This window comes from Balaenoptera borealis (genome assembly GCF_965194805.1).
Source record: "Balaenoptera borealis genome assembly, chromosome: 17".
In the NCBI taxonomy this organism is placed as follows: domain Eukaryota; kingdom Metazoa; phylum Chordata; class Mammalia; order Artiodactyla; family Balaenopteridae; genus Balaenoptera; species Balaenoptera borealis.
This window is the reverse complement of record NC_138876.1, coordinates 20,006,291-20,033,202: the sequence shown is the minus strand read 5'-3', so window position 1 is coordinate 20,033,202 and position 26,912 is coordinate 20,006,291. Positions and strand designations below refer to the sequence as shown.

The following is a 26,912-nucleotide window of genomic DNA, read 5'->3' as shown; positions in this document are numbered from 1 at the left end:
TCCTTCTAATCTGGCTCTTGTCTTCACTCTATCATCATCTCTCTCAGTCTTCCATTCATTGCACTCCAAGCTTTTGCCATACAGTTTGCTACCCCTTCTGTCTCCCTTACTATGGCGATGCTGTTTGCTTACTCTTTCTACCTACTCACCTTCAGCCCCCCTCCCACAAATCTATCAGCATTATTCTCAGTTCCATGGTTCTTTCTAAATGCTCCCCTATTACTATATGCCTCCAACATGAGAATGTTCATGCTATGCTGTAATCGACCATTTATTTTATAGCCTGCACTTGGCATTGTGTCTAGCCCATGCATGAACATACATTGTCTTTGATCTCTTTGGAACTCTAGGATCTAGTCATGAAGACACAGGTAAATAAGATATTCTAGCACAGATAATGCAGAAACAAAGAAAGAACACACATGAAAGGGTGGATTTGTTTTGCTTGGGGAGGGGGCAAAAAATGATCAGAAAAATGTAGCTAACTAAAGAAAATTAACAACTTAATTGTAACATGTCCAACATGAAGCGAGGCAGTAATGACAGAAGTTTGTGGCAAGCATAGGTAATATACATTTATTTATTGTATGCTTGTCTTCTAAAAAAAGAAAAAGGCAGCTTAAAACAAAAGGTACAATAAAACTTTAATAGGGGTAAAAAGCCAAGAACCAACTCATAAAAGGGAGTGGGGAGACCAAAAGGACTAACTGTACCAGAAACCCTTGGGTAAGTTGTAAAATAGTGTGACAAAAGTAGGATAGATAAGAATATAAGCCTGCATCAAGCGCTGATATGACAATGGGAAAGGGATGCTCTGATTCTAGGAAATGGTACAGAGCCTAGGCATAAACATTACCAGAGTGGATAAACCAATCCAATCACTGTTGGAAATCTCTTCTAAGATTGCCAGAACTCTAGCCTCAAGTCTGGGCTCATCAAGCAGTTTTCTGATGGGCTTCCAATCCCTGAACCAGTGTCTGGGTCTCAATCTTGTTCCAGTTGCCTCTACCCCGGGAAATTAATGATTTTGCATTCTGGTTTATGATCAGTCTCTTGTATGCTTGACTACTGTAAGTCAACAACCCAGAACCTGTTCACCTCTGTTTAAACCAAGAATATATGGTTTCCAGAACCTTGAAACGTCAAGGCCAGACTATGCCTTTATCATTTTAACCATGAAAAAAGCCACAAATGAAGTGAACAAAAGCAAACACATGTGGAAACTAGCATAAGCCGTGGGGCTGTGGCTGTGTCCTCAGCCCTGAACATCTTTTCCCTGAAGGTTTGCTATTCCCATCCCTACCACAAGGAATATCACACTGCTTCATCTCTTCTGACTCAAATTCTTCCTATTCCCTAATCACCAATCCAAATTACAACTCTCCCATGACTTTCTCTAAGACCCCAGCTCATACAGATCATCTACAACGTCACCGCAGTTGCACAGAGTTAAGCAGACAAGCACCGCACAACTCTAGGAGATTTACTTCATAGGCTACAGTTGTGCAATGCCCGACCTGCACAACCATACACAGCAGCCCTTCCAACTGCCCATGCATTTTTTATTTGTACTTTTCATTTTACAGATTATAATTCCCTTTTGCAAATCCACATTTCAAGTGAATCTGTCTAATCTTCACAGGTAGGTTGGAAGGTCCTTACAGATAAGTTCTCCCCATGACATACGGAAGGCACTGACTGAATATTTCTTAATTTATAAAATTATTTTCCATTCTAGCAAAGGGTTAAAAGAAGAAAAACGCTAATGCATATCAAGGACATCTCATGCACCAAGCAAGTAAATTAAGCAAGTAATGTAAAACAATGAGCCCTTCATACACTGTTAATGGAACTGTTCTTTGGTAAGGCTTCTGTTTAAGTTATTTTGGCATTAATTCCAAGTTATAAAATGTGTATACCCTTTGACCCCACAATTCCACTTCTAGGAACCCATCAAGAATTCAACTGTACACAATAATGTATGTACAAAGATTCTTCTTTTAGAATATTTTGTTGTAAGGAAAAAATTAGAAACAACCTTTACCAACAGGAGAGTAGTTAAATTATGGTATATACAATGGAGTGAAAAATTGGAAATGCTTCAACTAAAATAGTTAAATAATTCAATGTACGAAAGTGTGGAGGAAACTTGCACAAGCCTCTTAGATAGCCTCATCCACCAGAGGGCAGACAGCAGAAGCAAGAACTACAATCCTGCAGCCTGTGAAACAAAAACCACATTCACAGAAAGATAGACAAGATGAAAAGGTAGAGGGCTATGTACCAGATGAAGGAACAAGATAAAACCCCAGAAAAACAACTAAATGAAGTAGAGATAGGCAACCTTCCAGAAAAAGAATTCAGAATAATGATAGTGAAGATGATCCAGGACCTCAGAAAAAGAATGGAGGCAAAGATCGAGAAGATGCAAGAAACGTTTAACAAAGACCTAGAAGAATTAAAGAACAAACAAACGGAGATGAACAATACAATAACTGAAATGAAAACTACACTAGAAGGAATCAATAGCAGAATAACTGAGGAAGAAGAAGGAAAAGTGACCTGGAAGACAGAGTGGTGGAATTCACTGCTGCAGAACAGAATAAAGAAAAAAGAATGAAAAGAAATGAAGACAGCCTAAGAGACCTCTAGGACAACATTAAACGCAACAACATTCATATTATAGGGGTCTCAGAAGGAGAAGAGAGAGAGAAAGGACCCGAGAAAATATTTGAAGAGATTACAGTCGAAAATTTCCCTAACATGGGGAAGGAAGTAGCTACCCAAGTCCAGGAAGCAAAGAGAGTCCCAGGCAGGATAAACCCAAGGAGAAACACGCCGAGACACATAGTCATCAAATTGGCAAAAATTAAAGACAAAGAAAAATTATTGAAAGCAGCAAGGGAAAAACGGCAAATAACATGCAAGGGAACTCCCATAAGGTTAACAGCTGATTTCTCAGCAGAAACTCTACAAGCCAGAAGCGAGTGGCATGATATACTTAAAGTGATGAAAGGGAAGAAACTACAACCAAGATTACTCTACCAGGCAAGGATCTCATTCAGATTCGATGCAGAAATCAAAAGCTTTACAGGCAAGCAAAAGCTAAGAGAATTCAGCACCACCAACGCTCTACAACAAATGCTAAAGGAACTTCTCTAAGTGGGAAACAAAAGAGAAGAAAAGGACCTACAAAAACAAACCCAGAACAATTAAGAAAATAGTAATAGGAACATACATACTGATAATTACCTTAAACGTGAATGCATTAAATGCTCCAACCAAAAGACACAGGCTTGCTGAATGGATACAAAAACAATACCCATATGTATGTTGTCTACAAGAGACCCACTTCAGACCTAGGGACACATACAGACTGAAAATGGAGGGATGGAGAAAGATATTCCATGCAAATGGAAATCAAAAGAAAGCTGGAGTAGCAATACTCATATCAGATAAAATAGACATTAAAATAAAGAATGTTACAAGAGACAAGGAAGGACACTACATAATGATCAAGCGATCAATCCAAGAAGAAGACATAACAATTATAAATATATATGCCCTGAACATAGGAGCACCTCAATACATAAGGCAACTGCTAACAGTTATAAAAGAGGAAATCAAAAGTAACACAATAATAGTGGGGGACTTTAACACCTCACTTAAACCAATGGACAGATCATCCAAACAGAAAATTAATAAGGAAACACAAGCTTTAAATGACACAATAGACCAGATAGATTCCATTGACATTTATAGGACATTCCATCCAAAAACAGCATATTACACTTTCTTCTCAAGTGCGCACAGAACACTCTCAAGGATGGATCATATCTTGGGTCACAAATCAAGCCTCAGTAAATTTAAGAAAACTGAAATCATATCAAGCATTTTTTCTGACCAAAACACTATGAGATTAGAAATGAATTACGGGGAAAAAAGTGTAAAAAACACAAACACATGGAGGCCAAACAATACGTTACTAAATAACCAAGATATCACTGAAGAAATCAAACAGAAAATCAAAAAATACCTAGAGACAAATGACAATGAAAACATGACAATCCAAAACTTATGGGATGCAGCAAAAGCAGTTCTAAGAGGGAAGTTTATAGCTACACAAGCCTACCTCAAGAAACAAGAAAAATTTCAAATAAACAATCCAACCTTACACCTAAAGAAACCAGAGAAAGAAGAACAAACAAAACCCAAAGTTAGCAGAAGGAAAGAAATCATAAAGATCAGAGCAGAAATAAATGAAATAGAAACAAAGAAAACAATAGCAAAGATGAATAAAAGTAAAAGCTCGTTCTTTGAGAAGATAACAAAATTGATAAACCATTAGCCAGACTCATCAAGAAAAAGAGGGAGAGGACTCAAATCAATAAAATTAGAAATGAAAAACGGAGAAGTTACAACAGATACTGCAGAAATACAAAGCATCCTAAGAGACTACTACAAGCAAATCTATTCCAATAAAATGGACAACCTGGAAGAAATGGACAAGTTCTTGAAAGGTATAACCTTCCAAGACTGAACCAGGAAGAAATAGAAAATATGAACAGACCAATCACAAGTAATGAAATTGAACATGTGATAAAAATCTTCCAACAAACAAAAGTACAGAACCAGATGGCTTCACAGGGGAATTCTATCAAACATTTAGAGAAGAGCTAACACTCATCCTTCTCAAACTCTTCCAAAAAATTGCAGAGGAAGGAACACTCCCAACCTCATTCTATGAGGCCACCATCACCCTGATACCAAAACCAGACAAAGATACTACAAAAAAAGAAAATTATGGACCAATATCACTGATGAATATAGATGAAAAAATCCTCAACAAAATCCTCAACTAGCAAACAAAATCCAACAGCACATTAAAAGGATCATACACCATGATAAAATGGGATTTATCCCAGGGATGCAAGAATTCTTCAATGTACGCAAATCAATGTGATACACCATATTAACAGATTGAAGAACAAAAACCATATGATCATCTCAATAGATGAAGAAAAACCTTTTGACAAAACTCAACACCCATTTATGATAAAAACTCTCCAGAAAGTGGGCACAGAGGGAACCTACCTCAACATAATAAAGGCCATATATGACAAACCCACAGCAAACGTCATTCTCAATGGTGAAAAACTGAAACCATCTCCTGTAAGATCAGGAACAAGACAAGGATGTCCACTCTCACCATTATTATTCAACATAGTTTTGGAAGTCCTAGCCATGGCAATCAGAGAAGAAAAAGAAATAAAAGGAATCCAAATTGGAAAAGAAGAAGTAAAACTGTCACTGTTTGCAGATGACATGATACTATACATAGAGAATCCTAAAGATGCCACCAGAAAACTACTAGAGCTAAGCAATGAATTTGGTAAAGTTGCAGGATACAAAATTAATGCACAGGAATCTCTTGCATTCCTATACACTAATGATGAAAAATCTGAAAGAGAAATTAAGGGAACACTCCCATTTACCACTGCAACAAAAAGAATAAAATACCTAGGAATAAACCTACCTAGGGAGACAAAAGACCTGTATGCAGAAAACTATAAGACACTGATGAAAGAAATTAAAGATGATACAAACAGATGGAGAGATATACCATGCTCTTGGATTGGAAGAATCAACACTGTGAAAATGACAATACTACCCAAAGCAATCTACAGATTCAATGCAATCCCTATCAAACTACCAATGGCATTTTTCACAGAACTAGAAGAAAACATTTCACAATACGTATGGAAACACCAAAGATCCCGAAGAGCCAAAGCAATCTTGAGAAAGAAAAACGGAGCTGGAGGAATCAGAATCTTGGCTTCAGACTATACTACAAAGCTACCGTAATCAAGACAATATGGTACTGGCACAAAAACAGAAATATAGATCAATGGAACAGGATAGAAAGCCCAGAAATAAACCCACACACCTACAGTCAACTAATCTATGACAAAGGAGGCAAGGATATACAATGGAGAAAAGACAGTCTCTTCAATAAGTGGTGCTGGGAAAACTGGACAGTTACATGTAAAAGAATGAAACACTCCCTAATACCATACACAAAAATAAACTCAAAATGGATTAGAGACCTAAATGTAAGACTGGACAGTATAAGACTCTTAGAGGAAAACATAGTATGAACACTCTTTGACATAAATCACAGCAAGATCTTTTTTGATCCACCTCCTAGAGTAATGGAAATAAAAACAAAAATCAACAAATGGGACCTAATGAAACTTAAAAGCTTTTGCACAGTAAAGGAAACCATAAACAAGACAAAAAGACAACCCTCAGAATGGGAGAAAATATTTGCAAACGAATCAACGGACAAAGGATTAATCTCCAAAATATATAAACAGCTCATGCAGCTCAATATTAAAGAAACAAACAGCCCAATCCCAAAATGGGCAGAAGACGTAAACAGACATTTCTCCAAAGAAGACATACAGATGGCCAAGAAGCACATGAAAAGCTGCTCAACATCACTAATTATTAGAGAAATGCAAATCAAAACTACAATGAGGTATCACCTCACACCGGTCAGAATGGCCATCATCAAAAAATCTACAAACAGTAAATGCTGGAGAGGGTGTGGAGAAAAGGGAACCCTCTTGCACTGTTGGTGGGAATGTAAATTGATACAGCCACTATGGAGAACAGTATGGAGGTTCCTTACAAAACTAAAAATAGAACTACCATATGACCCAGCAATCCCACTACTGGGCATATATCCTGATGAAACCATAATTAAAAAAGAGTAATGTACCACATTGTTCACTGCAGCTCTATTTACAATAGCCAGGACATGGAAGCAACCTAGGTGTCCATCGACAGATGAATGGATAAAGAAGATGTGGCACATATATATGATGAAATATTACTCAGCCATGAAAAGAAATGAAATTGAGTTATTTTTAGTGAGGTGGATGGACCTGGAGTCTGTCATACAGAGTGAAGTAAGTCAGAAAGAGAAAAACAAATACCGTATGCTAACACATATATATGGAATCTAAAAAAAAAAAAAAAAGGTTCTGAAGAACCTAGGGGCAGGACAGGAATAAAGACGCAGACATAGAGAATGGACTTGAGGACACGGGGAGGGGGAAGGGTAAGCTAGGACAAAGTGAGAGAGTGGCATGGACATATATATACTACCAAATGTAAAATAGATAGCTAGTGGGAAGCAGCCGCATAGCACAGGGAGATCAGCTGGGTGCTTTGTGACCACCTAGAGGGGTAGGATAGGGAGGGTGGGAGGGAGACACAAGAGGGAGGAGATATGGGGATATATGTATAGGTTTAGCTGATTCACTTTGTTATACAGCAGAAACCAACACACCACTGTAAAGCAATTATACTCTAATAAAGATGTTTAAAAAAAAAGAGTAAAGCATAATACATTCCACCTTAAAACATTATTATGCTCCATACAAACAGCCTAAAAATGTCACTCATGTCTGCTGCACTGCTTTAACAGCAAGAGGTGCCTTGGCATTGCTGATCATATATAGATATACCTGCCAAGACCTGCTTTGCATTTGCTCAGAGATGGAATCACGAAGTCCAGGAATAGAATTCCATTATTATTCAGCAGCAACTAGCTGCTATCATAAAAATGAGGATGCCTCAAATTGACACTTTCTCAAAGACAATTCTATGTTCTCTTGGCTGGCATGGAACCCGAGTATTAAACACAGAAGAAGAGTAGGGTTGACGGTCTACCTAAGACCAGGGAGGCTGAACCATTCTGACTCCAGCTACCATCATCCATCCCCAGAGAGTCCTGCCTTGCTGCAAACCACATGGAGAGTTGGCTTTAGCACTTTTCATCTCATCTATCCCACTGGGCCAAGAGTAGACACCCTGGACCAACTTCTCAGTTACAATGAATTCCTTTGTGTCTGGGAATACTCCCCATATGCCCAACCCAGAGCCAGAGGACCCTAGGGAAGATGCTGCTGGCCACCAAGTCTGCATCACTGCTGATTTGCCAGAGGTGCATTGGTAGCTCATACTGGACCGGACTCTCTCTCTCCCAGAATTTAAAGTGAGAAATGAGGGAATCAAATCAGCCTCATCACATGGCTGAAACTGGACAGTATAAGCTCAGGAGCTGTGGGTGGCCATGGGCTGGGTAGCACAGAAACCAGCTGCAGGGGGGAAAAAAAGGCGAACAGAGCATTATATACAGAGAAGCAGAGAGGAGAGCTGGGTTTCTCATGACTTTCTGGCTGGGATCATGCATTCAACAAATATTTACTTTGCACCTAATATGTGCCAGATGTCATTTTAGATGACGGAGGACTAGAAGATAGACTTCATTGTTGCAATAAATTCTGCTTTTTACTTAAGCTAACTGGCGGCGATTTCTGTTTCTCGTAACCAGAGACCTATAACTAACACAGGCTCACAAATGCAAGAATCCTCTATCTGTGGAATGTTTTATACTCTCAACTGTTCCAGATGCCGGCTCCACTTATTAGGTGCTCAATCCATCTACCTTGTCTCATAACTAATTTTATAAACCTCTTCTATCACCCTAAGGTGACTCTAAGTTCTTCCAGGAGAGTGGTTCTCAACCACCATGACACAGGTCCCCAGGGCATTATGATCAGTGATGAGGTAGGTCATTACTAATTTTAACGTTATAATGAAGTGCTAAAGTTGGTTAGTGCTTTATGATTGTCCCTACCCCTTGAGCAGATTCAAGGTCATCTGTAATAAAGTCAGCTCCACTTGCCTTCCCACATGCTTTCTTGTGGAAGAGAACTCTGATAACGCCAGCATTCAAGGAATTGTGCATAACCCCAGGGATGTACATAGAGATCTGTCAGTTATGTGAAAATCATCCCTGTTTGTCAAGGTAGATGGAAAGAATCACAAAGACTGTCCCATTCACAGAATTCTAAACATATCATAGTTGCTCAACAAACCACTGTAGTTGCTACTGCTGGTGCTGCAGAAAGGAGCCTTTCTGTTCCTTAAGCCTGCACCACCGCAACTGGCCACGTAGTCAAGTGTCCATGTGTGCACTAGGCCTTAGCTGTTGAAAATACTTATCTCAACCCAGAATACACGCAAAGCTTGGGTAAAGCCAAAGAATGAGGTCTAACAAAGGTAAAGACAATGCAGTTAACATGGTACTTTTCGGTTGCATTCCTTTCTCATGGGAAATGCTTCTCCCTCAGGCCATAGCACCCTGGTAGGCCACTGACTGGTCCAGAGGTGGGCAAGTAACTAGAGAGGTTGAGATGATAGAACAGGGGTTTTCTTACATCTCAACTAACAGAATCCTGTAAGCCTGGAGCTACAAGAACCTGTCTTTCCCAGAGGAGGAAGCCAACCCAGAGAAACACGTGTATGTGTGTGATTTCATTAAATCCTATGACCCAGGGAAGTAGAGAGCTATTAAGCTCACTTTGCTGATGAACAAACTAGGACTCTAATTGTCCAAAGTCATCTCAGTTTATGTCTTCCTGGTTTGCCCTCTTCCAAGTAGGTATATAATGTTTTATATGAATCTGTAGCCAATCTGAAAATGCCTCTCCATGAGACCTTGCTTAGGCAAGTCTTTGGGCATCACTGACTTGTATTTAAGTGCTTTTAAGCTTGGGGTCAAGCGAACCTCAGCTGTAAAGGACCTGATAAGTATTTTAGGTTTTACAGGCCACAGAATCTGTCAAAACTACTCATATCTGCTATTGTAGTGTGAAAGCAATCACAGACAACATGTAAATGACAGTGTGTGGCTGTGTTCCAATAAAACTTTATTTACAAAATAGGCAGTGCAATTGAAAAACAATACATACATGTGTATGTATCACTGAATCACTTTGTCGTACGCCTGAAACTAACACAACATTGTTAATCAACTACAATCCAATATAAAATAAAAATTTAAAAAAGATAGGCAGTGGGAGAAGGCAGGATTTGGCCTGTGGGTAACAGTTTGCTGTTCTAAACTATAAATCACCAGGCAACTAGATTGTCAATTTCTTTAGACAAATTCCATATGTTAAATATTTTATGTTGTTTTGTAATTTCCCCATGACTAAACACACACACATTTCAGCAACTGAAACTGCAGACATATGCAAAATACACAAATGAACTAAGTGACCAAGTTGATAAAGGTGTTAACTCATGATTTTGAGTATTTTTTTTTTTTCTTGAAGATGAGTGTGTCAAATATCTCATTTGCAATAAACCAAAGAAAGTGAAGGTGAGCAGGCAATGCTAGAGGTTGGGCCTATGTCCACTGCAAAGGGGCAGTCCATTTTACCCCACGTAAGGATGAGAGAACTATTAAGTTAGTGAGAAATAGGTTACTCTGGCTGCATGGATAAAAGTATTAAGGACTTCCAGACAATAGCAAGAAAATGCTCTACCAAAAAGATATTTTCTTTGAGATCCGTAAAGATGATTAGATCATCTCGTTCTCAGTAGGAAAACAGGTACATCTATTGCCATTAATTTTCCAAACAGTATTTGTTTTAAAAATTAAATTGCTTTATGAACAACTAAATGTTTTAAATATAAATTAAAATATCCCTGAAATGATAACATTTGCTACAAATATGAATTAGTACTTAAAATACTGTACTGAAAAAAGAGTACACTTTTAGATATACCTTTTAAAGTTCTGGTTTCTAGGGAACTATGGTTCGAAGGGCATTTGGAGAAGGAGGCAGCACTTTGATTTCAACTTCCAACATCACTGTATGGAAATACCGGGGAATGTCCCAAGTCTTCCAGAATTAAAAAACCAGAGAACAAAGAAAGGCAATTTTATGACAATCACTTTTATGAGGTTACTTAAAGATCCAAGTGCAAGTTAATTTCCAAGCCTATACACATTTAGGTATGATAGGTTGCCTGTAATTCCCATTTAACAAAATGAATTTTATTTCTATTATGAGGAGTAATTTGCCCTTGAGGGACAAAGTAGTCTTGTGCATAACATATAAAACAGAACCATGGCTTTCCCAAGGTTGTCTGTGTTTTCCTTCCTGCCTATACTCCTCTCTTGCATCCAAGATTGTCCCTAGCCTACGTCTAAACACCCAGGCATCTTTGCACAAGATTAGGGAAAAGGAAGACAAAGTAAAGAGAAAAAAAGGAATGGAAGAGGTGAAGGAAGGAGGGAGGGAGGGAAAAAGAAAGAGGAAGGGAAGAAAAGAGGGAAGGCAATGTACTGTACAGCATGGTGACTGTAGCTAGAAGGTAAGTAAGTTCTGGGGATCTAATGCACAGCTTGGTGATTAGAGGGAACATACTTGAAAGTTGCTATGAGAGTAGCTCTTAAATGTTCTCACCACCCCCCCCACACACAAATAGTAATTATGGGGTGTGATGGAAGGTGTTAGCTAACCCTAAGGTGATAAGCATTTTACAATATATAAATGCACCAAATGAATATGTTGTACATTTTAAACTTACACAATATTATATGCCAATTATATCTTAATAAATCTGGGGAAAAGGCATTATATGATACACATGAAAGTTGTTAAGAGAATAGATCTTAAATGTTCTCACCACACACCAAAGGAAAAAACAAAGTTAACTATGCGAGGTGATGGATGTGTTAACTAATCTTAGTGTGGTAATGATTTTATGATATACACATACATATATCAAATCGTCACATGGTACACCTTAGACTTACACAATGCTATAGATCATATAAAACACATTTTATATTTTAAAGAGGGAAGGCAGATGAAAGAAAGGAAACGAGAAAAAAGAAGAATTAACCAGTAAATTGGGCTCACTTTGATGGTGAGAATGCTGAAGTGTATACAGAAGTAAAAATATAACGCTGTACACATGAAACCTATGTTATAAATCGTTGTTACATCAATTAAAAAACAAACAGCCTAAGAATGAAGAAAAAAGAAAAAAAAAAAGGGACTCCCCTGGTGGCACAGTGGTTAAGAATCCTCACGCCAATGCAGGGGACATGGGTTCAAGCCCTGGTCTGGCAAGATCCCACATGCCATGGAGCAACTAAGCCCATGTGCCACAACTACTGAAGCCCGTGGACCTACAGCCCATGCTCTGCAACAAGGGAAGCCACCGCAACGAGAAGCCCGCGCGCCACAACGAAGAGTAGCCCCCGCACGCCACAACTAGAGAAAGCCTGCGTGCAGCAACGAAGACCCAATGCAGCCAAAAATAAATTAATTAAAAAAAAAAAAGAAAAAAGGGCAGTCCTTGTAGACCTAGCAAACACACACACACAAAACAAAAAAACACCAAAAAAAAGCTTGTCCCCTGCTTTGGGCATTCCCAGAGTCTATGGATTTAATCCTAAGCTCACTACCTCTTCACACTCATGACACCAACTATACCTCTATGTGTATAACTTCCAAATCCCTCATCTCTGTCACTGATCCCTCTCCTGGTCTCCCATTTCAAGTCTCTAATTATCAGCTGAACAGCTCCCTTTAGAAGAGTTACCTTCTTCCTTAAAAAATGAAAAAGAGAATTAACATATGACCCAGCAATCAGAATTACCATATAACCCAGCAACCCACTACTGGGCATATACCCAGAGAAAACCATAATTCAAAAAGACACATGCACCCCAATGTTCACCGCAGTGCTATTTACAATAGCCAGGTCATGGAAGCAACCTAATTGTCCATCGACAGACGAATGGATAAAGAAGATGTGGTACATATATACAATGGAATATTACTCAGCCGTAAAAAGGAACGAAATTGGGTCATTTGTAGAGACATGGATGGACCTAGAGACTGTCATACAGAGTGAAGTAAGTCAGAAAGAGAAAAACAAATACCGTATATTAACACATATATGTGGAATCTAGAAAAAACGGTACAGATGAACCAGTTTACAAGGCAGAAATAGAGACACAGATGTAGAGAACAAATGTAGGGGGGAAAGCAGTGGGGGTGGTGGTGGGATGAACTGGGAGATTGGGCTTGACTTATATACACTAATATGTATAAAATAGATAAGTAATAAGAACCTGTTGTACAAAAAAAAAATAAAAATAAATAAAACGAGATGCCAAAAAAAAAAAAAGAAGAGTTACCTTCATGTCAAACCCTAAAGGGAACAAACAATAACACCTTCTCCCTTGGCCAGCTTCCCTTTTCCATGCCCCGATTTCAGTTCATGGTGGAAACCGCAGGGATCTTGGCTCCATATCCCTCAACAATAAAGACTCTTCCCCATAAGATATTTTTGCATCCATTCCTCACTTTCCATCCCTTCTGACCACATTCCAAATTTGAGGCACTCATCAATTTCTAGAATGGTCTTCATAATCCTCTTTCATCACTTTACTGCCAGCATCTCCCCCATTTCAAACCAATGGGGCTAAATGAATCTTTATTCCATCAGTCTCCTGTTCAGAAAAATCCTCTGGGGCCCCATCTACCTACAAGCTCTTGGGTCTGCTATCTGAGGTCTTTTACCATCTGTTTCCAACCCACCCTTCCCCTCTCCCCAAGATGGAAACCCTCCTTGACCCAAGCTAGTCCATTGGTTATTCTCCAAATGGCAATGCTCATCCCCAATTTTCCCCAGTCATATATTCACATTTAATCATCAGTTATGTGCTAGACGTGTGGCGGCACAAAAATAGGTCACATTTCACTTACATAGTTAGACAATATTTTAGGTGGAAGATATTAGCTATACAAAGTTTAAAGGTATGTTTGACCAGAGATAGATTAGTTCTAAGGGTGGGAGGACCTAAGAGAAGCCAGAAATAAAGAGGAATCCTTTCCTCTCTTTGAGGCTTTGGTTAAGGAATGCAGTCTTCCACAAAAACCTTCAGGAAAGGGTGGTGAAGGATCAAAGAATGCACTGTAGAGCCAAAAGCAGCAGTAGCTTGGGCATGGGGGAGTGCACACCAGAGGCACCTGTCTCCAGGGTTTCTGGGTAAGAGTGACACTTACTTATAACTAAGAACAAGCAAATCACAAGGGCTTCCTCTACTTTGGGTTTTCCAAGCATATGATGTTTATATTGGTCAGGACTGAAAGTCAGTCGAAGAGTGTAGAGAGTTGCTCTGGTTCACCCCAGGCCACACGCCATGAAAAACCACATTGAAATTCAAGTACTTGATGTCCACTACAGAGTACCTAGGAGACAAGGACAACATGATAGACAGCCAAGACCACACAAGCAGAGCTATTTGCCCTCCTCCCCAATCCTCCTTCCAGGCTAATAACATGGACAAAAGTCAGTCAGTAGCTTGCACCTGACTACTTCACCGCTTCCTCAACACATCCCACAGCAGTGCCCCCTACACATTCTAGTCACTCACTCATTTTGGAAATATTAAGGAGAAAGGATGGGGAAAGAGGTTAGATTTACTGAGAACATGCTTTGTGCCAGGTATTGTGCTAGATGCTTCCATATATAATGAAGAGAAGGAATGAAGAAAGAAAACAGAAAAAGGCAGAGTGGGGACCAGAAGTAGAATGAAAGCCAACAGGAGGTGAATGAGGGTTTTGATGCCCAAAACCTAGTCAATACGGATATAAATTACTCGACTGGGATGAAGCTCTAAACCATATAAATACACACACACGTGCACACATATACAAATGGACACACATACACACTTTTAAATAAGCAGCCCAGACAATTCTAAATAACGCACAGGTATTGTGCATACCCTGGATTACGGTATCTACCACTTCCTCTAGACCCCATACTCTCTGTCCTACAAATCTTGACACACCATTATTTTCATATTGAGCAGAACCCTGTGGGGCTCCTGGACACAAAAGACTTTGTGTCTCCCATTTCTTGATTACAGGAAGTAAGCTTCATTCAGCCTCCATGACCTTCCCTGAGTTCCAAAGGGCAGCTTCAAACAGTTGCTAATTAGGGAAGGGAGGGCATGTGGAGAAAAGGGAGAAACAGTCAAAAGAAACAATAGTGCAGCCTTGGGGCAGGGTCCTGTCCCCCTCAAGGGATATACATAACAATATCTTTGAGCTGTTTTGCAGATACTGGAGACCCTACCAGGTGGAAGAAGTTAAAGGTATGGTGCCCACGAGCACGTAGACCCCAGACCAGCTGGAACCAGAAGGCTGATGATGCTGACTCCCTCACCACCAACCAATCAGACGACTGTCCATGAGCTGATCACGCCCTCTTTGAGCCATTACTATAAGACTCCTCACTACCCCCTCCAGGTCACGACATACAGTTTTGAGGGCATTAGCCCGCTGGGGCCCACTTTGCTTGGCAAGCGTGATGAGATCGGAAGCACACAGTGGGGTGAGAGCCGATGACAAAGGGACTCACCCATGCCTTTGGTGCTCAGGGAAGGCTCCTGGGCCAAGTAACGTTTAAGGTGAGAGTTTAACAGTGATGAGTAGCTCTGAGCTCTCAAAGCAAGGGGTGGGAGGGAGAGAGGTTTATGTAAATCCCAGCCCCGATGGGAAAAATTCTCAACCAGAATAACTGTGCATCAAACAATTCTTCCCAGCAGCCCACACCTACTTTGTCCATATGATTCCCATCAGCTCCCAAGGTGTCCAGAGGAGGCCCACTGGGAGGGAAAGCAGACTTAAGTCAGCAGGCTGTCAAGGGAACAGATGAACAGATCTGCTTGCGGCCCAGGCAGCAATGGAGCAATAAATTAGCCCTATAAAATACTTCAAATTTAAATGTGTAATCTTTCCTATTTCTACAGAGGGCATTTTTTTTTTTTTAAAAGGCAAATGAAATTATAATGTTGGACTAAGTGGCAAGCCCCTCTGCACCCCCAACCCAATCTCTCCATTTAGGCAGCTCAACTCATAACCCATTTGGGAATGGCTTTATCATCCAAGGTGATGTCATCAGCTTTAGCAGCTCTGCAATATGGGATGGGACAGAAGGAATGCATTACACAGACTCAGTGGGAACCCAGCCCAGCAAGCTCTTGGCGCCTGGAACAGAACAGAAGGCCACATCGGTTTGCTTTACAGTAGGCTCCCAGCGAACACAAAAGCAAACTCAGGCATTTTATTAGGGATACAACGTTTTCCCTCATCCAAGATCACTGAAAATCATTTTTCTTCTCTATGCCTTTTTTAAAATGGCAAAAGCCATATTGAAAAAAAATGTTTATAGGATATGCAGATTTTTACTTAGGACTCGTTCAGGAGTTTAAAAAAGAAAAAAAAAAAAAAAAAAAAAAATAGAAGCCCTGAGCCAGGTAACAGGAAAGTGTAGAGACAGCAAATATTCCAGAATGTATTTTCTCCAAGCACTTTCTATGTGAAAATATGTTTCAGAAAACACCCAAGAATCTGCTGGAAGCCTCTAGACCAGCGGTCCTCAACCTTTTTGGCATCAGGGACCGGTTTCACGGAAGACAATTTTCCACGGACGGGCCGGTGGGATGCTTCAGGCAGCCACTCGCTAGCTCGCTGCTCACCCCCTACTGGGTCCGGATCCTAACAGGCCGGGGGTTGGGGACCCCTGCTCTAGACAGCCTACTGCCTGTGCCTGAAATGCCCATCCCCAATTTGTCAGCCAGGTTGAGAAGGACTGCAGTGAGGCTTTCCCTGGTGTTCCCATGGCAGAGGTGGTCTCTTTCCTCTGTTATCCCAAACCTGGTCCCTAGTACCTACTTTCACTACTGCAGACATGATATGGGGTTACAATGACTCATTGACACTCCTGATACCCCACTAGATTATAAGCTACCAAGGGCCAAAGCCTCATCCATTCGTCCAGGGATCCTTGCACCTGGCGCAGTACTCAGCAGGTTATACTCATGCAGGTGGAGCAAAGTGTCAAACAACCATCTACACTGCTCTCTGCCATGAGAACTGTGGTCTTTCTGGGTCTTTTGAAAAGCATCATCATGATAGCACATCAACTTAGATTCATAGATTAATACAGTATATTGTATATGGCCCAAGCTTGGAGCATTTCTAATGTTTTCCCATGTAAGTCTAAAACATGTATTTTCTTAATATTTTTCACTGAAATGATTGCCTTCGTTAGTTTTCACCTTGTCCTAAGCAACAATAATCAGGAAACCATGATTTTGGGTGCAAATCCTATTTTGTTCAAACACACAATAAAATATTGAATTATTAAACTGAGCATTGTTCATCTGTACACCACCCCTGATCCTCGAGCATGCAGCAATAGAGTGGGTCATGTACCCCCCTGCAAGAAATCCTGGATTAATAAAATATTCAAGCTGAAAATGTCACTAGAGATTCCAAGCCCAAACAATTCATAAATAGATAAGGAAACTGAGGCTCAGGAGGATTTCTCTTTCTTTCTCAACTGATGAAGTCAGCGAGTGGCAGAGGTTGGACAAAGATCCAGGGCCCCAGGGCCTATTTTAGTCTTTCTGCTCCAATGACTGGGACAAATATGCGAAAGAGATAAGAGCTTTCAAACATCCAAAGTATTTTCACAAATATTTTCAAAATACTTTAAAACATACCCTTTTACTAAAAAGACTGAAAGAAAAGTTCTAGTGGGATAATGGATACATTATTTTTTTCCTTCCTAGTATCCTAATAACTTACAATGTGGTCCCAGTACCTTAACAACGAAAAAAAAAATACAACATATATAATGGTTAATTTCATGTGTCAACTTGACTGAGTCACGGGTGCCCAGATATTTGGTCAAATATTATTCCAGTTGTTTCTGTGAGGGCATTTTTTTTTTTTTAATGTATGTATTTATTTTTGGCTGCATTGGGTCTTCGTGGCTGTGCATGGGCTTTCTCTAGTTGTGGCGAGCAGGGGCTACTCTTCGTTGTGGTGCACGGGCTTCTCATTGCGGTGGCTTCTCTTGTTGCGGAGCATGGGCTCTAGGCGTGCGGGCTTCAGTAGTTGTGGCACGCGGGCTCAGTAGTTGTGGCTCGCGGGCTCTAGAGCACAGGCTCAGTAGTTGTGGCGCACGGACTTAGTTGCTCCGCGGCATGTGGGATCTTCCCGGACCAGGGCTCAAACCCGTGTTCCCTGCATTGGCAGGCGGATTCTTAACCACTGTGCCATCAGGGAAGCCCTGTGAGGGTGTTTTTGATGAGATTAACATTTGAGTCAGTAGACTTGAGTAAAGCAGATTGTCCTCCCTAATGTAAGCAATTAGTTGCATCAACTGAAGGCCTGAGTAGAACAATCAAGCTGACCCTCTCATGAGTAAAAAGGAACCTTTTCCACCTGACTGCTTTGAGCTGGGACATCAGTCTTTTCCTGCCTTTAGACTCAAACTGAAACACTGGCTCTTCTTGGGTGTTGAGCTCACCAGCTTTTGGACTGGAACTATACCATCAGCTCTCTTGGGTCCCCAGTTTGCCAACTACAGGTATTTGGTGACTTCTCACCCTCCATAATCGTGTGAGCTGATTCCTTATATCAGTCATATGGATACACACATATATGTATGCATATGTATACACACACACACAACTGACCTATCTGTTCTGTTTCTCTGGAGAACCCTAATATACTCTCCTTGATGTAGGTGGGCCTCATCCAATCGATTGAAGGCTCTAAGAGCAAAGACTGAGGTCTCCCAAAGAAGAAAAAATACTGCCTCAAAACTGCAATACATAAACCCTGCCTGAGTTTCCAGCCTGCCACCTGCCCTGTGGATTTTGAACTTGTCAGGCCCCACAATCATGAGTGATTTCCTTAACCAGTCAGTCTCTAGGTGTGTGGGTGGGTAGGCAGGCAGATGCCGAGGTAGGTAGGAAGTAGAAGATGTGAGGGAGGATGGATCTGTAGCTATATAACCTATTGGTTCTGTCCAGAGAACTCTAATACACCATATTTTTCCATGTCTGTGCATTTGCAAGAGGAAGACTCAAACCTAAAGATGACCAATCAGGGATTTGGGTAAAAAAGTAATCACTAATTCAACAACTGCAAAAGAGCCGACAGTCATCCGTTGTTTGTTAACACGGCAAATGTGAGAATAAAGCAAAATACACAACCCACCAAGTACACAAATCAATTAATGATAAATTAGTTTCAATTACAACTTTCTCAGGGCACACACTGAAGAATTCCTTTCCTGATGTTATCTTTACACTTGATTTCCATTCTTAGTTTTGTTTAAATCACTAATGAAACAACTAAGACATTCTTACCCAAGTTTCACAGTTTGCTTACAGTATTTCTCTCTCTTTGAGTGGGTGCCAGAAAACAAATATACTAAATTCCCTAAAACAACAGTATTCCTCCTCTTCATTCCCCCGCCCCAGTCCCAATGAAGCCAGCTGGGTTTCTTCTAGTGCATCTCTTTGCATTATAGACATACAACAACAAACGTCTTCCTCCACACTACCACACGGACACTAGATATAAAGTCTTTTCTTAATGAATCAAACAACTTAATGAATTCTACAACCAATATTCAGAAATATTAATATCATAAAATTTAAATTAGCCGTCTCTTCTACCCTGCAAATCAGCACACTGTACATCTCTCCCATCCGACTAAATAACATATTGTGCCAATGAACTGCAAACCAGCTCTGTTATGTGCTTACCATTACATTTCCTGAACAGAGAAACAAACCATAAGAAAATGTTTATTATATGGTAATTAGCTTGGCCACAACCAATGCAGCCCCCTTCTCATTGCAACATGAAATTGGGCAATGGGTATGACTGGATCCTTGAGCGTTGTGTCAACTCACTACATATTAAAGTGATTTTTAAATGATTTTGGGGGCACAATTACCAATCCTTGATATTTGGTGATTTCTAGTGAGTACCTAGTCATTAGTTACGTTCTACTAAAGTGGCTTAGAAAAAAAAATGATGAAATCACACCCTGAGAATGGGGAACTAGAAAATGTCAGAGTAAAATAATTATGGACAGAGCACTGAGCCAAAGGTATAAAATTCAGATTTGGGGTCCTCACTCTTGGGCCTCACCAGTATTCTTATCTTTAAAACGGGGGGAATAGAAATCTACCTACCAATCACCTTATGGGGAAATGTTAAAGATTTAACGGGGAAACAATTCCATTCAGAGTATGATTTTTTAATATTTTCAAAGATCCAACATTCCTCCCTTTGAAAACGTCACTCCCATACCCCTAAGCATAGTCTTCTAGAATTGGTTTTTTTTTTTTTTAGAATCGTTTTTAACAACAAAAAAATTTCAAGGACAGTCAAAAGCACCTTTGTGAAACCTGTTCCCCTCCCTTGCTTCCTCCAGTATGTATACATGTCATTTATCAGTTGGCAATGATTTATGTACCCACAAATATATTTTTTACATTTTTATACTTAATATTGATGTCATCATGCTGCATATATTACTCTACAATTTGATTGCTACTCACATTTATGAGACCTACGCATTTTGAGTCAGATAACTCCAGTCCAATCATTTAAAATTATGTTTAGTATTCCTCGTATGAACAATTCATTTAGCTGGTCTTCTGATTATTTAGGTTCTTATTTTTTGTATTATAAATAATCCTGTAATTAACATTTATGTAAATGTCCTTTCACAAATCAGTTTCTATACAAGGATGTAAGACGTAATCTCTGTTATAGCATGTGCACCTTTAATTTTGTCAGCTGTAGCTTACTGGCTTGTATGTACGAATAGAATGTGTATTCCTTGTTAGCCCAAGCTACTAACTCTACTACATCAAGATTCTTTACTGGGTTGTTCATATTTTCTATATCCTTTCTAATACTGGTCCACCTAGGGTCTCAATTACTAAGAAAAGTTAAAACTTCCTTCTATGACTGTGAATTTGTCAATTTCTCCAATTTATTTATCTATTTTGAGGCTATTTTATTAGGTGCATGCAACTTCCATACTACTAGGGAATTGTTCCTTCTATCATTATATGGTGACAAGGATGACTGCTAGACCACACACAATCTTTGGGGAGATTGCTGTAAATGGTCTGTTCCATGTGGGTGATCAGCAATCGTGAAACTGAGCTAAGACTCAATGAAGAAGTTGATCAGGTTTGAGAGTGAAGTACTAGCAAGCTCATACTGCACGCTATCCAACCCGATGTGTCAGGAACAGGGTGAATTTCCAATTGACATCTGCCTGACTATAATTTAGTTGGGTCCCAACTAAATTATAGTTGGGAGGAGACTTATTTATTGATTCCCTAATATCTCAAAAACTCCCTCCAGAGTAGATTTTGGTTCTGGGACTTGTCCCAAGGCTATTACTGGCACAAAACTAATTTGGGAATTAATTTCTCAGCTTTCAGCTCCTGGAACACATGGGAATTACAAATATAAATTCCAAATTCACAGGAAGTCAGGTACATAAATTCAAGTTTTTCTAGGAAGACTCTTCTTTCCCTAACCAGAACCCAGCTGAAGACAGATACACTTCCTTTCGCTTTCTTGTACTAGTGGGAAGACTCTTGAGACCATTCTTGCTCAGAGAACACAGCCTTTTCAGCATTCTTATTCTATGTGGGGGGAGCAGTTCCGACTCTCTCACTTCTTAACTCCACGAGTTTTAAAACCCAAGTGTCAACCTTCAACCAAGGGCATCACAATGACCCCCCCGCCCCAGATTCTCACCTCCTGGTATTTAGTCCCCTTCTTGTTTCTAGCATCTGGTGATTTCCTTTACCCTGCTTAGAAGCTCTGCCAGGTATTGATTAGGATTTCTGTTATATTTCATCTAGCATTTCTTGATATTTGTAATGGGAGGGGTCTCAGTTTATCTACCGTGCAATTCTGCTAGAACTAGAAGCGGCGACACAAGAAAGGCACTTCAAGCAGCACCTGTCACATGATAAGTGCTATATAAGTGTTTGGTGTAATTAAAAACATTCTCTCCTCTCCCTTTCTTTGCATCCAAGTAACGTAACACACATAGCGATTCTAGTGTGTCATACTCACTGAATAAATACACAAAACCATGCCTTTTAATATCAAGTAAATTTCTGTAAAGTAAATCTAGTGGGGTTTTTAAATTCCATTTTAAATTGATTATGTGCTCTTTGTTGAGGGAGGGCTCCAATAGATAATACATTTTTATTTTAAAACACAAACTGAATAAAACCTCAAGTGATCATATAAACTAATGCCACGTCATCGACTGTGTATTAAACTAGATACTATTCGGAAAGTTAGTGCTTTTTAACAATCATCCTATGTATTTACGGTGGAATAGGGGTCAACATACTGCAACTCAAGCTGGGGAAGCATCCCCTCATTTGCTCAGGGCCTCACCTGTGGAATCACATGATCATATATTGTTACAATTTGTGAAATTTGCTAAGGTAAAGTATCTCTTCCATAGTCACTTAAGATAATTGGCTCTTTCTACTCTCACTCCCCTCTGTCACATCTTCCTCATGTTGGGCGTGTTAGAAAATCCACAGACATTTTGGGGATCCAGCTAAGAAGAAGTTGAGGCAGAACAAACTTAAGTTTGGGTTTAGTAAGAGGTATTTATACAGTCTATACGGTATTACATGGATAACGTGATTCCACGTATAGCTAAGTTATTACTAGCTGTCTCAGTGTAGAATGACTTCTAAGAGTACTTCTACTACCCTCTCACTTGCATGGACTCAAGTCACTTGGAACCGGAAGTACATGAAGTAGAAGCAGCAAGCTTTGAAATGTAATGAAGGGCTTCTATTCCCCTTCCTAGCAGGATGCTAGTCTTTAGAAAATTCTTCCACTTTTTAGACATGGAAAGCTGAAAGCTGAGAATCTAGCTCTCACAGACACCAAGTCAAAAGAGACCTAGGTAACAGACTTGACAATATGACATAATTAGACCTTATTTTTTTTCTTGTTTGGAGGAATCTTAGGAAATAGATTTTATCATGATTCCTGTCTTAGGGCTCAAACCTGTAGTATTACTACAACCAGTAAGTATGTTTGTACGACAGGTCACGTGATACCAATTCCAATATCCGAAATACCAAGAAATTTTGGTCAAACATACTAGAGGAAATATTGAATTATTTTTCTATTCTTGCTATAGAAAATATTACAAAATCAATGTTTTAGGGAGAGGCAGTCAATGAACAAGCAGTCAATAAATAAAGGGAAAAAAAGTATTACATATCAGTTAATAAAAACTTATTTTTCTAGATTTTGTGATGTTTGTGGTATCTGTCAGCTCTGTCAAATTTGTAGTTTCTGTGATTTACTATTCTAAAATGATAATCATACTCTATGAATTTTTACATTTGAAATTTTATAGCGAAAGTTTCAAAACTATCTAAGCATCAGACCCCACAAAACCTACCCCAGGGACAAAAATAGAAGCAACTAGACTAAAAGTGAAAATTTAAGAACACATTTGATGAAACAGTGAGATTTAAGGCCCAATTTTAAGAAAAGTTAAACTTTTGATAATGCATAGCAAATAAAACCTTTTATTCATCCATTTGGTAAGAACATATTGTTAGAAAAAGCAAATTTCTATATTTTAAGTTATATCTACCTTGTTCCTCTATAGGATTAATTTAAAATAGGAATTAAAACCATTTATAAATATCTCAAACTTTAACTCTGGGATTATAATAACCATCTTAAAACTGCCTTCTTTAATAAAAGAAGCCAAATGTTAAATTACAACTCTCAACCTGACTGGAAGTAAAAATAAACTGGTGTATTAAAGTTTATGGTTCATGGGACTATCTGATTAATAAATTTTGTTCAGAAAGTTATAAAATATTAAGCATAAATTCCTACTCAGTCTACAAATATAGAAATTGATACTCAGTAATCAAGTATAAAAGATGATTTAGAAAAGTAATGTTACGTAATGTAGGTATGCAGCATTTCTAAAAAGAAATACCTTCCTTAAAAATTACAAGACAGGGGCTTCCCTGGTGGCGCAGTGGTTGAGAATCTGCCTGCCAATGCAGGGCACATGGGTTCGAGCCCTGGTCTGGGAAGATCCCACATGCCGCGGAGCAACTAGGCCCGTGAGCCACAACTACTGAGTGAGCCATAACTACTGAGCCTGTGCGTCTGGAGCCTGTGCTCCGCAACAAGAGAGGCCGCAATAGTGAGAGGCCCGTGCACCACGATGAAGAGTGAGAGGTCTGCGCACTGCGATGAAGAGTGGCTCCCACTCAACTAGAGAAAGTCCTCGCACAGAAATGAAGACCCAACACAGCCAAAAATAAATAAATAATTAAAAAAAAAAAAAAATTACAAGACAGGGCTTCCCTGGTGGCGCAGTGGTTGAGAGTCTGCCTGCCAATGCAGGGGACACGGGTTCGAGCCCTGGTCTGGGAAGATCCCACATGCCGCGGAGCAACTAGGCCCGTGAGCCACAACTACTGAGTCTGCGCGTCTGGAGCCTGTGCTCCACAACAAGAGAGGCCGCAAGAGTGAGAGGCCCGCGCACCGCGATGAAGAGTGGCCCCCGCTTGCCGCAACTGGGAAAAGCCCTCGCACAGAAACGAAGACCCAACACAGCCATAAATAAATAAATAAATTAATTAATTAAAAAAAAAATTACAAGACAGATGAGAAAGGGCTTGACTGCCATCTAATATAATATACATTAGATTTTTCCTCCTTGATTTTTATGTCAAAGGCTTACAAGTTGCCAAAGAAGGGATGCAGCCTTTCCTCTGTTATGTTCCTTTTGATGTAATTACAGTAGGTCCCAGGGGAACTGTCCACCAGGCACCTGAAAATGAAGGAAGCGGCCTCAGGAGAGAAGTCAGGCCTGCAGATCAGGCCTGACAGTCATCTGCACAGACACTGCCAAGAGGGAAATGGTATGAAAACCAGAAAAGGGCTGATGACAATTTTGGAAATCACTATATTTGAGGGATAAAGTCAAAAAGTAAAAATAAAAAAGATTGGTGTAATCGTGGTTGTTTTATAGAGGACACTGCTATATATGATTAGTCAGTAATATTTTATAGAAGGTGAAAATACCAAAAAATAAAAATAAAAAAGGATATAGCTAAGGAAGCCAGTCACTTCCAGAGAACTCAAGCGTTTAAAGAGACTAAGTTTAAAGCGAGCAGACTTTCATAAGTTTGGTGGTGGATTCACCAGTGCTAAATTTACTATTATTCACACATATATACTTTATATGCTATTGTATATTTATCAAATATTACATATATTTTTTAAAAGAGTAGAAATGCATGCAGGAGCCTAGGTATCATTTTAAACAGCAGCCGGAGTTGCTATTCCCTTTTAAAAATTATTTTATTATTAAAAATTTTTATTGAGGCATATTGATTTACAATATTACATAAGTTTCAGGTGTACAACATAATGATTCACAATTTTTAAAGATTATACTCCATTTATGGTTATTATAAAGTACTGGCTATATTCTCTGTGCTGTACAATCTATCTTTGTAGTTCATTTTATACATAGTAGTTTGTACCTCTTAATCCCCTACCTCTATTTTGCCCCTCTCCTCACTGGTAACAACTAGACTGTGGTTTCTATGAGTCTTTTTCATTTGTGTTATATATATTCACTAGCTTGTTTTATTTTTTAGATTCCACATATAAGTGATAACATACAGTATTTGTCTTTCTCTGTCTGCTTATTTCACTTAGCATAATACCCTCCAAGTCCATCCATGTTGCTGCAAATTTCATTCCATTCTCATTAGCAGCCATCACCATCCAAGCCCAGAGCATAAAGCTGAAGGCAATTTCCCGCCCTGCTCTAACCAAGGGATGGCTCCAAGGAGATCCTCTCCAGGAAGAAAGTGGAGAAACCCTTAAAATGATGAAAATAACCAACCCCTATACAACTCGAACTTTCTCATATTTTTCTTCCCTGAAATAAAATCTAAAAATGATCTGTGAACAAAGAAACCTTCTTTCCCATAAACATTTGGATTAAACATTTTCTTCATTGGGTGCAAAAGATCTGACTGCTACTTGCATCTCTATAACTTATTTTTTGCAGGCTTCTGCAAGTCATCCCTCTTTTTTTTTAATTTAATTAATTTATTTTTTATACAGCAGGTTCTTATTAGTTATCTACTTTATACCTATTAGTGTATACATGTCAATCCCCATCTCCCAGGTCATCCCACCACCACCACCGCCACACACACCGCCCCCCACCTCTTTCCCCCCTTGGGGTCCATACGTTTGTTCTCTACATCTGTGTCTATTTCTGCCTTGCAAACCGGTTCATCTGTACCATTGTTCTAGATTCCATATATATGCGTTAATATACGATATTTGTTTTCCTCTTTCTGACTTACTTCACTCTGTATGACAGACTCTAGGTCCATCCATGTCTCTACAAATGGCCCAATTTTGTTCCTTTTTATGGCTGAGTTAATAGTCCATTGTATATATGTACCACATCTTCTTTATCCATTCGTATGTCGATGGGCATTTAGGTTGCTTCCATGACCTGGCTATTGTAAGTAGTGCTGCAATGAGAACATTGGGGTGCATGTGTCATTTTGAATTATGGTTTTCTCTGGGTATATGCCCAGTAGTGGGATTGCTGGGTCATATAATAATTCTATTTTTAGTTTTTTAAGGAACCTCCATACTGTTCTCCATACTGGCTGTATCAATTTACATTCCCACCAACAGTGCAAGAGGGTTCCCTTTTCTCCACACCCTCTCCAGCATTTGCTGTTTGTAGATTTTCTGATGATGCCCATTCTAACCGGCGTGAGGTGATACCTCATTGTAGTTTTGATTTGCATTTCTCTAATAATTAGTGATGTTGAGCAGCTTTTCATGTGCTTCTTGGCCATCTGTATGTCTTCTTTGGAGCATCCCTCTTCTTTGCCCATCAATTTTCTCACCAGTAAAACGAAAAGGCTGGATGATTCCTAACGTCCATGCTTATTATGACCACTCCTTCTCCCTATGTTTTCTGGATTTTCCATCAAGGCACACAAGCCTTCTGCTTCCTGAGAAAAAGCTGCAAATCTTGGGTTTCCACTGGGGACCATC

General features: G+C 39.5%; 1 protein-coding gene across 5 annotated transcripts in view; it reads right to left on the bottom strand.

The window, feature by feature from the left end:
* Positions 1-26,912, bottom strand: part of SAMD12 (sterile alpha motif domain containing 12) — a 488,950-nt gene that overhangs the window by 405,623 nt on the left and 56,415 nt on the right. The window lies entirely within an intron of this gene.